Consider the following 11378-nt stretch of genomic DNA (forward strand, 5'->3'; position numbering starts at 1 on the left):
TAAATAATGTATATCATTGCAGCTTATGTAGCTGATAGAGGTCCTTGTTTTCCATTTTTCTTTTACATATATAGAGAGGTTTTAAAATATTAATAAAGTTGTGCAAATAGCAAAAAGTTTTGAGAATGATTGTTAACATCTATAACATTGTTTGTAGTTTGAAAGGGTGTGTGTAGTCAAGTGCTGGTGCACACCTGTTATCACAGCGCTTGGGAGGCTGAGGCAGGACTGTAGCAAGTTTGAGGCCAGGGTGAGCTATAGAGTGAGTTCAAGGCCAGTAGGAACTACATAGTAAGACCCTGTCCCTCCCCCCCCCCACGAAAAAAACAAAAAACGGTGTGTGTACAAGAGGTTTATTTAATATATAAATTAAAGAAGATGTGCCAGCCACAGTAGCACACCCCTATTTGGGAGACTGAGGCAGAAAGGGCACAAGTTGTGTCTATGACCCTGTCTAAAAAAATAAAGGGGCTGACATTTCGTCTCCATCACAAGAAGTAGTGAGCTGGACCTTGGGAGACGGTAGCTTAGGAGATGCTGAACTGATTTTTTTAGTGAACTTTTGTGGGAGTAGTTTTTGGGAGGTGCAGGGGAAGACAAGGTCTCACTATGTCGTTCAGGCTGCCCTCCAGCTCCTGGTGATCCTCCTTCCTCAGCCTCCTGAGTGCAGGGATTACAGGCCTGCACCACCACGCCCAACTCTCAGCTTATTGAGCAGAGATGATGATGCTGGTCAGAAAGTACCAGCAGACTGTACTTTATTTATTTATTTTTTTTGTTTTTTGTTTTTTGGTTTTTTTTCCGGTACCGGGAACAGAACTCACGACCTTGTGCTTGCCAGGCAGGCGCTTTGCCGCTGAGCTAAATACCCAGCCCCCAGCAGACGGTACTTTAATTAGAGATGTTACTGTTTCATTTTATAAAGTCTGTAATTTTTTATTCTTAGAGCTATTACGCACTCACAGAGTAAAGAAAACTTACAGTGGAGATCGCTGGGTGTTGGAAGTGTCCGTGAGGAGTGTTTCAGCCAGCACCGCTCGGTGATGGTGGAACAGCAGGTGTCTCGCACATCACTCTTAGGGGAGCATGGATTTAGGTGAGAGGCCCGGCACGACTTTGCTGTTCCCCTAGGGTGGTTTTTACCTGCCCAGTGTCGGTGTCCTGTGGCGGCAGGCTGTTTCTCACCACCCAGTCAGACGCCGGCACCGGCAGTGGCTTGGGGGCGCAGGTTCAGACGCCACCTGTAGAGAGGATCAGACTTCACTGCTGTTCTGCTCACACTGGAAGGGGAACGAGCCCTGGGACGTGAGGACAGAGTTCCTCCCTTGGACAAACAGCTGCTCATACAGCATGCCTCAGACCCAGTTGACAACAGCTAGTACCTGACAGAGCCGCAAGCCCAGCAGCAACCCCTAAGCCAGCAGGTAGACGCGCCCAGAGCGGGCCCTGCGAAGGAATCTGGCCCTGTGGTTCATCCTGTGTGGATGGAGCAGCGCTGAGCCCTTGGCTGCTCCCAGCCCCGATCCCAACCGCAAACTCCCAGTTCAGTGAAGCTTGCAGCCTTCACTCAGTCTAAGAATCCCTCTCACAGTTATCAGTGCTCGGTGCATACACAGTACAGGGACCTTGTGAAATAAAGCATCCATAAGCCACACACAATAGTGATCGGGATTTTTCTCAACTGCTTTGCCGTACATTTTCTTAAATGAATTCAGAGGCTGGGCGTGGTGGTGCATACCTGTAATCCCAACGCTTGGGAGGCTGAGGCAGGAGGATCACTGTGAGTTTGAAGCTAGCCTGTGCTACAAATTTGAGTTCAAGGAGAGCCCAAACTGCATAGTGAAACCTTGTCTCAAAAAGAAAAAAGGAAAAAGTGATTTCAGGTATAGTAATGCAACTTTTTACTCTTTTCCTTGTTAGAATTTGTGTTTATTAGATAATTAGAAAAATGTAGACAGGAAAATAAAAAGCTTCTGCTACTGAAGTGTGTCTACATCTTGGTCCATGTTTTGTTTTCTATCCATTTATGAAACTCATGAAAAAAGATTTTAAAGATTAATTGGGGCAAGGGTATGTTTACATATATGCACATGTGTATATGTGTGCATCTGTGTATCTTTTAAGTTGCATTTACTTTTGTGGTACAAGGATTGAGCTTGGGGCCTCTGTACTGAGCTGCATCCCTAGCCATTTATTCGTTTATTTATTTAGAGGCAGGGTCTCACTTTGCTAAATTATAGAACCTGTGACCCTCCTGCCTCAGCCTTCCAGAGTGCTGGCATTGCAGATGTGTACCGCCATGCCCAGCTGAGTTTATATTATAGATAACTGTTGAAACTACAGGATTTAGAATGCTAGTTTTTCTAAAATCTACTCATGATTAAATCAACTTCTCATTATAGATACTAAAATACGGAAAAAGTCGGCTGGGGATGTAGCTTAGTGGTAGAGCACTTGACTAGTATGTGTGAGGCCTTAGATAAACTCTCCAGTCACACACACAGGCGCACACACGCATGGGCTTCCCCTGCATGTGTATTGTTGATTCACAACTGCTTTATTATGGAAAATTTATACTTACAAATTGAAAGAATCACAAGTGAAAGGAATTACACATCAAAAACAGGACACTAAGCTGGTATTTGAACATGGCTTTCTCTCTAGAGTAGGAAAAACTATCCCAACATGTCCTGGGGAGGTGATCGCACTTCAACTTTTGAGCACAGCTGCTTTAGGGATCTGCACTTTAGCAAGGTCGCAATGGTAGTGAGTTTAGCAGGACCGTTTCAGTGAGGATCAAGTGGCCCCATTCTGTGCAAGCTAGCATTTTAAACATTTAGAGACAGGGTTTCACGATACAGTTCAAACCAGCCTTGAACTGTGTAACAGGTTGACCTCTATCTTGTAGTTCTGCCTCAGCCTCATGAGTGCTACGACTCCATTCGTGCACCACCACGCCCCCCAGCGCTGGCATTGGGAACAGTTGACCTCATTAGCATGAGCCCGCCCACTCAGGTATTTAAAGGAAGGGTTCACCGGCAGTCCCCTTCATTGACAGTCTCTGCTGTTACTCCGAATTCAAGGGTTTCAGTTTCTTGGAGTCTGTGTCAGAGCTCTAGTCCAGTCTGCCCAGTTTGCGTGTCACAGAAGCCTAGAGACACCAACTGCCCGAGTTCGCTTAGTAGAGACGGGATTAATGTTGAACGCTCCACCCAGCACTCTTGCCACTGCAGCATGCCCCTGAGATTGATTTCACAGGAGGTGGCCTTGGTACTGAGCTTAGCGGTACTTTTCAAGTGGCATCCTCCTCAGGAAGATGCTGGAATGCAAAATTTCCATCTCGTTTCTTAGGGGACGCTTTTGAGAGTGAGCTTTTAATTACTTTTAAATCAGCCCGGTGACAAAGAGTTAATGGTGAGAGATTGTTCTTCAGCCCTTTCCCCAAACTCAATGCATTTTGAACTTCATGCCTCTTGATAGTGAGCCTTTGTGTTCCAGACATGTGTGCTTTACCCACCGACGGCTTTGGTTGCTGAGTTAATTTTGTATCACAGGTGCAAGATTTACTTTAATTATCAAGATGCACAGCTGAGGGGGCAGCCTATTACCCATCTGGTCCTAATCCAGCCAAGAGGCCTATGTGCCCCGTGCCAATATTTCCAATTGTCAGTGGCCCTGACTTTTCCTGTTGCTGGATTTTTAATCTCATCTGCCACTGTGGAGCTACTGGAAGATTCCCTGACCCCCTAAACACCAATCCTCCCCCTCCCAGATATTTATACACATGTTCCAGCAGCGTCTCTGGGCTGAAAGGCATTGCTGTAAGGGCATTATTCAGCTTCTCTCTAGGCTACAGACACGCCTGAAGCTTTCATAATTTTTTTTTTTTTTTTTTTGTTACTGGGGATTGAACCCAGGAACACTATCATTGACCTATATTCCCAGCCCTTTATCATTAATATTATTATTATTATGAATTTTGTGATACTGGGGGTTGAACCCAGGACCTTCACAGTAACCTGTACCTCAATGCTTTATTTTTTATTTTGAGACAGGTTTTCACTAAGTCACTAAATTGTCCTTGCTGGCTCAGACTTGAAATTTTCCTGCCTCGGCTACTTGAAATGCCGAGATAACAAGGGTGTGCCACAACGTTGAGCTAAACGTTCATTCCTAATGGTCAGTGCTGCTTCTCTGCTCCTAGGACTGGTGGGAGTGGCACTGAGATATAAGCTGCTACTTCAGGAGGCCTTGAAAGGGGAAGCAAAAGATGACTCTGTGAAGAAAAATCTATTTTTGCCTCTACTTACATCCCACTCAACCCTTTCTCCTTCTGAGAGTAAGTGAGTGTGTGAGCTGGGGTCTTCCTGTGTAGCCCAGGCTAGTTTCAAACTTGGCCATCTTCGAACCCCTCCACCCCGAGTGCTGGGATCGCAGGCCTGTGCCTCTGTGTCTGGCTGTTTGACACTTCTGACCTCGTAGGTGTGGGGTTCCCCCGTACCCGGCAGTTCTGCAGACATCAGTGAGGTGTCGTGTGACTGAGGTCAGTCTAACACGACCTGCCTGGAGATAGCACCAGACCGTGCAGGTAATGGCACTGGATGGGGGTTGTCCGATGGGGCTTCTTCCCAGGTGTTTGGTGTCCTGAACAAAGAACTGGATGGGAAAAACAGAAAAGGTAGCAAAAATGAACATTTCTTGAAGGTGGAAAAGAGGTGCATTCTACAAGATGAGAGCAGCCAGAGGACAGGCTCGCAGTGCCTCAAAGATAAGAGAAAGGGGTCGTTTGCACCCATATTTCTGAACTGGCTCCTCCCTCATGCAAAGAACACACTGTGACCATTGTCCCAGCTAAAATTCACCTGGTGTACCACTACATTTACATTTCCCTATGGTATCGAGTTAATAATATCCCTTAGTTATTGCAGGCTGATCAGGTCTGCAGTCTCCCAAATGAATGTACAGCCAAAGCTAAATAAAAAGAGGTGAATGGAATAATTTCCAGGCTCCAAGAGGATCAGAGCCCTCTCACAGAATTTGAGATTCTCTCAGGGCTAAGACCAAGACCTTCTCTAGGTGGCCCATATTTATTTGGTTATCAGAAGGGAAGAGATTACTCAAGAAGGGTGGAATTACTCAAGGACTTCTCCAAGTAAGTATTAAATTAATCCTTAATAAGGATTAAGGTAATCTATCCAGGAGTGAGATGCCTCAGACTAATCTTTATCTAGTTAAAATTGGATCCAGGTGTCCTTGACTGTGATCTTATCCTTTGAGGCTTTCTAGATTCATCCAACATTACAGGTTTTAGTAGATATTTGTGACTCAGAGGTTCATTTACTATGAGTCCATCACTCCCAGACAAGTGGCCTAGTCACAAGTAAACATATAAAGTCAATTGGTTAATTTAAGTCCTGCTCTGGGCTGCTTCAAAGTGGTCTCCATAACTATGGAAGACCAACTTGGCTTCCACCAAGTGTAAATGAAAGATTAACAAGAGCGTGTTTCTGACTGTCCCGCAACAACACGGGATTCAAACGGATTGAAAATGCCTTCTGATTAGTTCTGTGTGCAGTGCTCAGGAGCACAGGAGTCATTTTGCATCCCATTCTGCTCCTGTCCTCTGCATTTTTATGACCTTTGACCCATCCCGCTCAGTTGTTCAGTTTGCCAGCCCTAGGCTACGCTGGCACAGTCCCACTGCCAGTGCCAGCGGGAGGAAATGGTAGCTGCCTGTGACCTCTCAGACTGGCTGTAAACTGGGGTGGGTTTCACTAATTTGCTAGAGCAGCTCACAGAATCCAGGGAAGATATTTGTCAGTTGTTATAAATGGTGTTACAAACGTACAGATGAGCAGCCCGATAGGACAGATGAACAGGGCCAGACACATGGAGAGACAAGGTCTTCCATCCCCTCAGGCACCCCGCCCTCCAGCGAACTTCAAGAGTTCAGGCTGGAGGCTTCTATGTCGGCCTGATTGACTGCATCCTTGGCCATTAGTATCAGGCCATTTCTCAGTACTCTCTCCTTCCTGGAGGTCAGGGGTGGGCATGAGCACATTTCCAACCCCCTGATCACACAGCTACCCGGCTCCATCCTGAGGCTGCCTGGGAGCCTGCCAAGACTCACTTTGCTGCAGGAAGTCACGAAGCTGGTAGGGGCTAGAGACAAAACACTAGAAAAAAAGATTCCCTTAGTGCTCCTATTGCTCAGGAAATCACAAGTTTCAGGGGACATATGTTAGGAAGCATGGCAGACATACATCTCACAGTGGCACAGTGACCATAAAGCTTTCTCCACAAAGTATCAGAGCAGTATAGCTAGCAAAGCTGTGATTTGACACGATGTTTTTCTTGAGGTAGCCCAGGGTGACCTTGGTCCTCTTGATCCTTCCACCAGGCTCCCCAGTGCTGAGAATACAGGAATGCGCCACCACGCCCAGCATAGCACTGGAGATTTTGTTAAAGAGGATTGGTCTAGTATAACTCCTTAGTTTTACAGATGAAAACGTTAGAATGAAAAATTCCCATTGCTCTGGTGAGGTGAAATGCCCCAAGGTTACAATACTAGTTGGAGCAGAAGAGGGCCTCGTCTCAGTCCTCTGGCTACCTCCGTGCGCTTGTTAGGTCTTGGATGACCACACGGCAGAAAGTTCTCTGCAGGTCAGCGAGGGCTGAACCTGAAGGGTCACTACAGTGGAGGTGGCCAGAGGGACACCTTGCTTACGTTGGATCCCAGCTGCAGGGCACAGCAGCACTATCTCAGGCTGGGTATCATTCGCTAATGTTAACATTGTATTATTTTGTGAGTCTCCAATCTCCATAAAGAGCAAAGAAGACCACTCATTCTCCATGGTGTAAACCCTGCCGATAGCACATACAAGAGGTGCATGAGACACGCCTTGCATTGATGCAAGGGGTTGAGGGTCTAAGACAGGAGGAAGAAACACCCTGCTTGCATAGAGGGCAGAAAGCAGAAAAGCACTTTTAAAGGGAGACAATGGGGTGGAACAGGCTCTGAGAGGGTAAGTGGAACTCACACTGTGGGGAGACGTTCTTACAGCATGGTCAGATTGTAGGCCACATGTACGTGGTGTCAATATTTGGTTCCCTACCTAGAGTGCCGGTTTATGCCCTGCTTGACCCTCGTTAAAGCTGCTGCCACCCTTCCTGATGGCTGAGGCAGCTCCTAGCTCTTGCACAGAAGGCTGGTGGCATCTCTGGCTGAAGACGCCCAAGCGGCTCTGACAGTGGCAACTGAGTAGGAAGGTGGGAAATGCAAGGAGCATGCCCTTGTACACAGGCCCTTTGTGAGGCCCTGGACCCAATTTTATAGCTCTAATTTCCTAGTCCTAGAAATGAAGAATTTTTAAGGAGACCCTCTGAAGTAGGATATACTCTCAGCCCACAGGAATTCGCTCCGTCTCTATGACAGATAATGTCTTCTGAACTGGGGCTGCAAGGGGACCCACTCTTTCCCAGGCCTACATGTCCACTCCATGGTAGACTTTACACCCACTCCAGCTACAGTGACACTTCATTTCCTCAAAACTGCCTTGTTCTGTCACCTGTGGGCAAACTCAAACATGCTTCCCTCGTGCAGAAATTCCTCTCTCCTTGTTCCAGCTGACCTCTATGCAAGTGACAAGCTACCAAGACCTCTGGAAGTCTCCATGACTCCAAGCCGGGTTTTCTCAAGTACTTGTTTGAAGGACAACAGCATCTGTCTCCTAGTGGAGCCTTGACCACACTCTAGTGTCATTGCCAAGGGACTTACACGTATCCCCCAGTAGACCGCAGGCTCTGTGGAAGCAGTGACTGACTTGTCCTTCGTGCCTTGTCTGCACCAAGCATAACTCCTGGTGGCCAATAATTGGGGATCAATAAATATTTATTGTATGAATAAACATCTAATCTGATTCCAATGCCGGTCACATGACAAGTCAACGTTCCTCTGCACAACATAACAATTTTCTCCCACTTTTTTTCTTTGAGAAAGGGTCTTGTTAGGTACTGCGGGCTGGCCTTGAACTCACTTACATAGCCCAGGCTGGTCTCCAATTCATGCTGATCCTCCTGCCTCAGTCTTCCAAGTGCTGGGATTACAGATGCACACTACCACGCCCAGCTCCCACCTCTGATATTATGAAATTAAACTATGAAATTTAACTTTGAAAGTTCTTTGAACCTTAAAATTTCCCTTGGATGCTTACCTGAGTATAATAAACAGCATTAGTTTTGTTGGACAGGAAGCCACATGGGAATATAAACTTTTTTTTTTTGTCTTTTTGAGACAGGATCTGGCTATGCACTTCAGGCTGGCCTTGAGCTCACTTGTAGCCCAGGCCGGTCTCAAACTCACTATGATTCTCCTACCTCAGCCTCCCAAGTGCTGCGATTACAGGCGTGTGCCACTATGCCCGGGTTGGGGGTATAAACTTTATTCATGTATAGGTCAAATGATAAGGCACTAAAATGTTTAGATTTCCTTTCCGATTCTACACAAGCTTCCAGAACAAAGGAAGTAGATCTTAATTAAAAAGAGAAATTTCAACTACTATTCTGGAGTTCTGAAAAGCAAAAGTGGTGGCAGGGGTACAAAGGGTACTAAAGGGTCTGAATGATTTACAGATGCTATCGTCCATCTATAGAACACGGTGTCATTATTTCTTTTAGTCCAGGTTTGCAGTATGTGGTGATTACGTTCACAGTGTTGGTACCTGTATATGATGCATCTTAATTCTTTTTACCTCCTTTTCTCCTCCTTCCACATTTAGATTCCCATCCCATTTGCACAAGAAGTCTGACTCCTATAATTCATCCTTTATTTTGCCCTTTAAATCATTTACTTTGGATTTCTCATATAAGAGAAACAAATGGGATATTCAAACTTGTGTACCTGATCAGTGTAATTATTTTTAATTTTTTTTGAGATAGGGTCTCACTATATAGTGCAGGCTGGCCTTGAACTCACTTATGTAGCCCAGGCTGGCCTCAAACTCATGGCAATCCTCCTGCCCCAGCCTCCCGAGTGCTGGGATGACAGGCATGAGCCACCACTCCTGGGTTGATCAGTGTAATTATTAAAAAACATAAATGTCAATACTGAGAAAATACTTCAGATAACATTCCAAAAAGAACTGGAATGAAAACTTCACAGCCCAAATGAAAGGTTTGTAGGTCAATGGAGAACCAGCCTGTCAGAGGAGTAAACATTGAGCTGAAGAAGGAACTCCTAGCAACAGCTAGAAAAGTCACCAAATCTCTCTGCATAAGTTGAGGAGTGGAACTAGGTAAGTTATCAGTAGCAGGTCATGGAAAATGGGGCATGCTCAGCGTATAGTCCAGGCTGGTCTTGAACTCGAGGAAGTCCTTCTGCCTCAGCCTCCCAAGTGCTAGGATTACAGGCTTGCACCACCATGCCTGGCCTGATAACTCTTTTAACTCTGTTGCTGACTTTAGCAAGAGTAAGATGTGAATACTTACTGTGTTTACCAAGCAGATCATATATATGGATAGATAGCAAGAAGTCTTATCAATAACCTGGAAATAAAATGGGCTTTTCCTTGACATATGTTGAGTAGCATTGCTTCCTTATGGTCATTTTTAATATTTAGCAAGCTGCAATCCTCAATCTTACCAGTTTTAATACTTTCACAACAAAGTCACTGGCTATAGTTTCCATGCAAATATGTTACCAATGTGGAACTGCTTCAACTTAACAAATATCAGAATGATTTTGTACAATTTTAATTGGGTTTAACATTGAGAATTGTTTCAGACCCGACCAGAAGCACCACAGACTCTGGACACTTACCAGAGATGTAAACTCCCAGGCCTCCCCTGTTGAATGAACGTGGGGGAGGTCCACGTGTTTGGCAAGACTTTTAGGTGATTCTCATACATAAGTGCTGAAGTGCGCACAGCACCGGAGAGGTTCAGTAAGAGTACTCGTCCTCACAGGGAGACAAGTGGGCACGGTTGTTTGGAGAGAGATGGATTTAACAGATGTTGGGGTTGAAGTTGTAACACATCTGTACAATGAAAAAAGAGAAGGGAGCTGGGGGTATGATTACAAAATGACAGTTATGGAAAAAGACATACTTAAGGGGGTTGGGAGTATATTATTTGTTATTAACATACTGAAGACATGGAATTGCCAAATGAAGACTTAAAATACTACCAGTAGTGTATCAAACAATACACTCCATCCACCATATTATCATCTTTTACCTCCCCACTAAATAACTAGTTTATTTTTTAACTTTACCTATGGAACAAAAAATTATTTAAGTGTAAACTTTTAAAAGCATATCATACTATATGTAGTTTTCTATGATCAGCTTCTTTTGTGCTGTTCCCTACCATAGAAGCTCATTAATTTTAATTGCCTATTAATACTTCATGGTGTAAATATACCATGTCTATCAAACCATTCTCTCTTCTATTAACTTAGTATTTGGTTTATTTCTAGCTTTTGCTATTACAAACTGCCACACACATCCTTGCTCACGATGCTTGGAGGACAGTATAGCAGTGTGCAGTACCTAAGCAGAACTACTACAGTTGAAAGAAGTATACAGTTTAACTTTACAAGGTGCTACCAAGCTGTTTTTCCAAAATGGGTCTTTCTTAACACTTCTCACGTTATACATCCCTTACTTTTCTACTATGAATTTTTACTTTAGCATAATTGTACTTGGCTGTGTCTCAGTACTTTTGCCTGAGGGATACAGGAAGCAATCTGTTTACTCACTATGATGAACAGCAAGGAGTGTGCACATGTGCACAGGATTTGACTCACCTATATACTCCATCTAACCTGCACATCACAGAGGGTCCAATAGGCTTTCAACACTAGAATTTGTTAAAAATGTTTTGTTTTGATCTTTCTGGTAGAAGTAGCCCCCCATTTAGTACAATAGTACATGAAAAACCAGAGCTGCAAGTTTCAGAGGAGGTCAAAAATGAATCATCAGATTGCTCATGCATGAATGACGAAGAAGATCCATTATGGTAAAATGCATGCCTTCATAAGAGGAGTGGTAGGGCTGATGATGATGACGACACTGGTCATGTGAGCCAAAGTTCCTGTGACAGTGAAATGCAGCAAGAATCAACTGATACAGATACATGGAATGCAGATCTCCTTGGTTCAGACGATGAAGAAAACAGCAACGAGTACATATTTGACTAGTTGAAATGTTGTGAAATGACCACATAACCTAATGGAATGATCTGATGTCAGAACTAGGCCCAAAAACATAGACAGTATCTTGGCACGGGTGAAACATATTGGACAGGGGCTGGGGATTTAGCTCAGCGGCAAAGCGCCTGCCTGGCAAGCGCAAGGTCGTGAGTTCGGTTCCCGGTACCGG

At 44.8% G+C, this 11378-nt stretch overlaps 1 long non-coding RNA gene across 1 annotated transcript; it reads right to left on the reverse strand.

The window, feature by feature from the left end:
- Nucleotides 1–326: 326 nt before the first annotated feature.
- Nucleotides 327–11285, reverse strand: LOC102016612. The gene is made up of 3 exons (XR_260954.2): nt 9818–11285; nt 4502–4656; nt 327–1241 (listed from the first exon to the last, which is right to left on the reverse strand). It is a non-coding gene; the product is annotated as an uncharacterized LOC102016612 (long non-coding RNA).
- Nucleotides 11286–11378: the final 93 nt, after the last annotated feature.

Source organism: Chinchilla lanigera, unplaced genomic scaffold (assembly GCF_000276665.1).
Source record: "Chinchilla lanigera isolate Chin_1 unplaced genomic scaffold, ChiLan1.0 scaffold00022, whole genome shotgun sequence".
Classification (NCBI taxonomy): domain Eukaryota; kingdom Metazoa; phylum Chordata; class Mammalia; order Rodentia; family Chinchillidae; genus Chinchilla; species Chinchilla lanigera.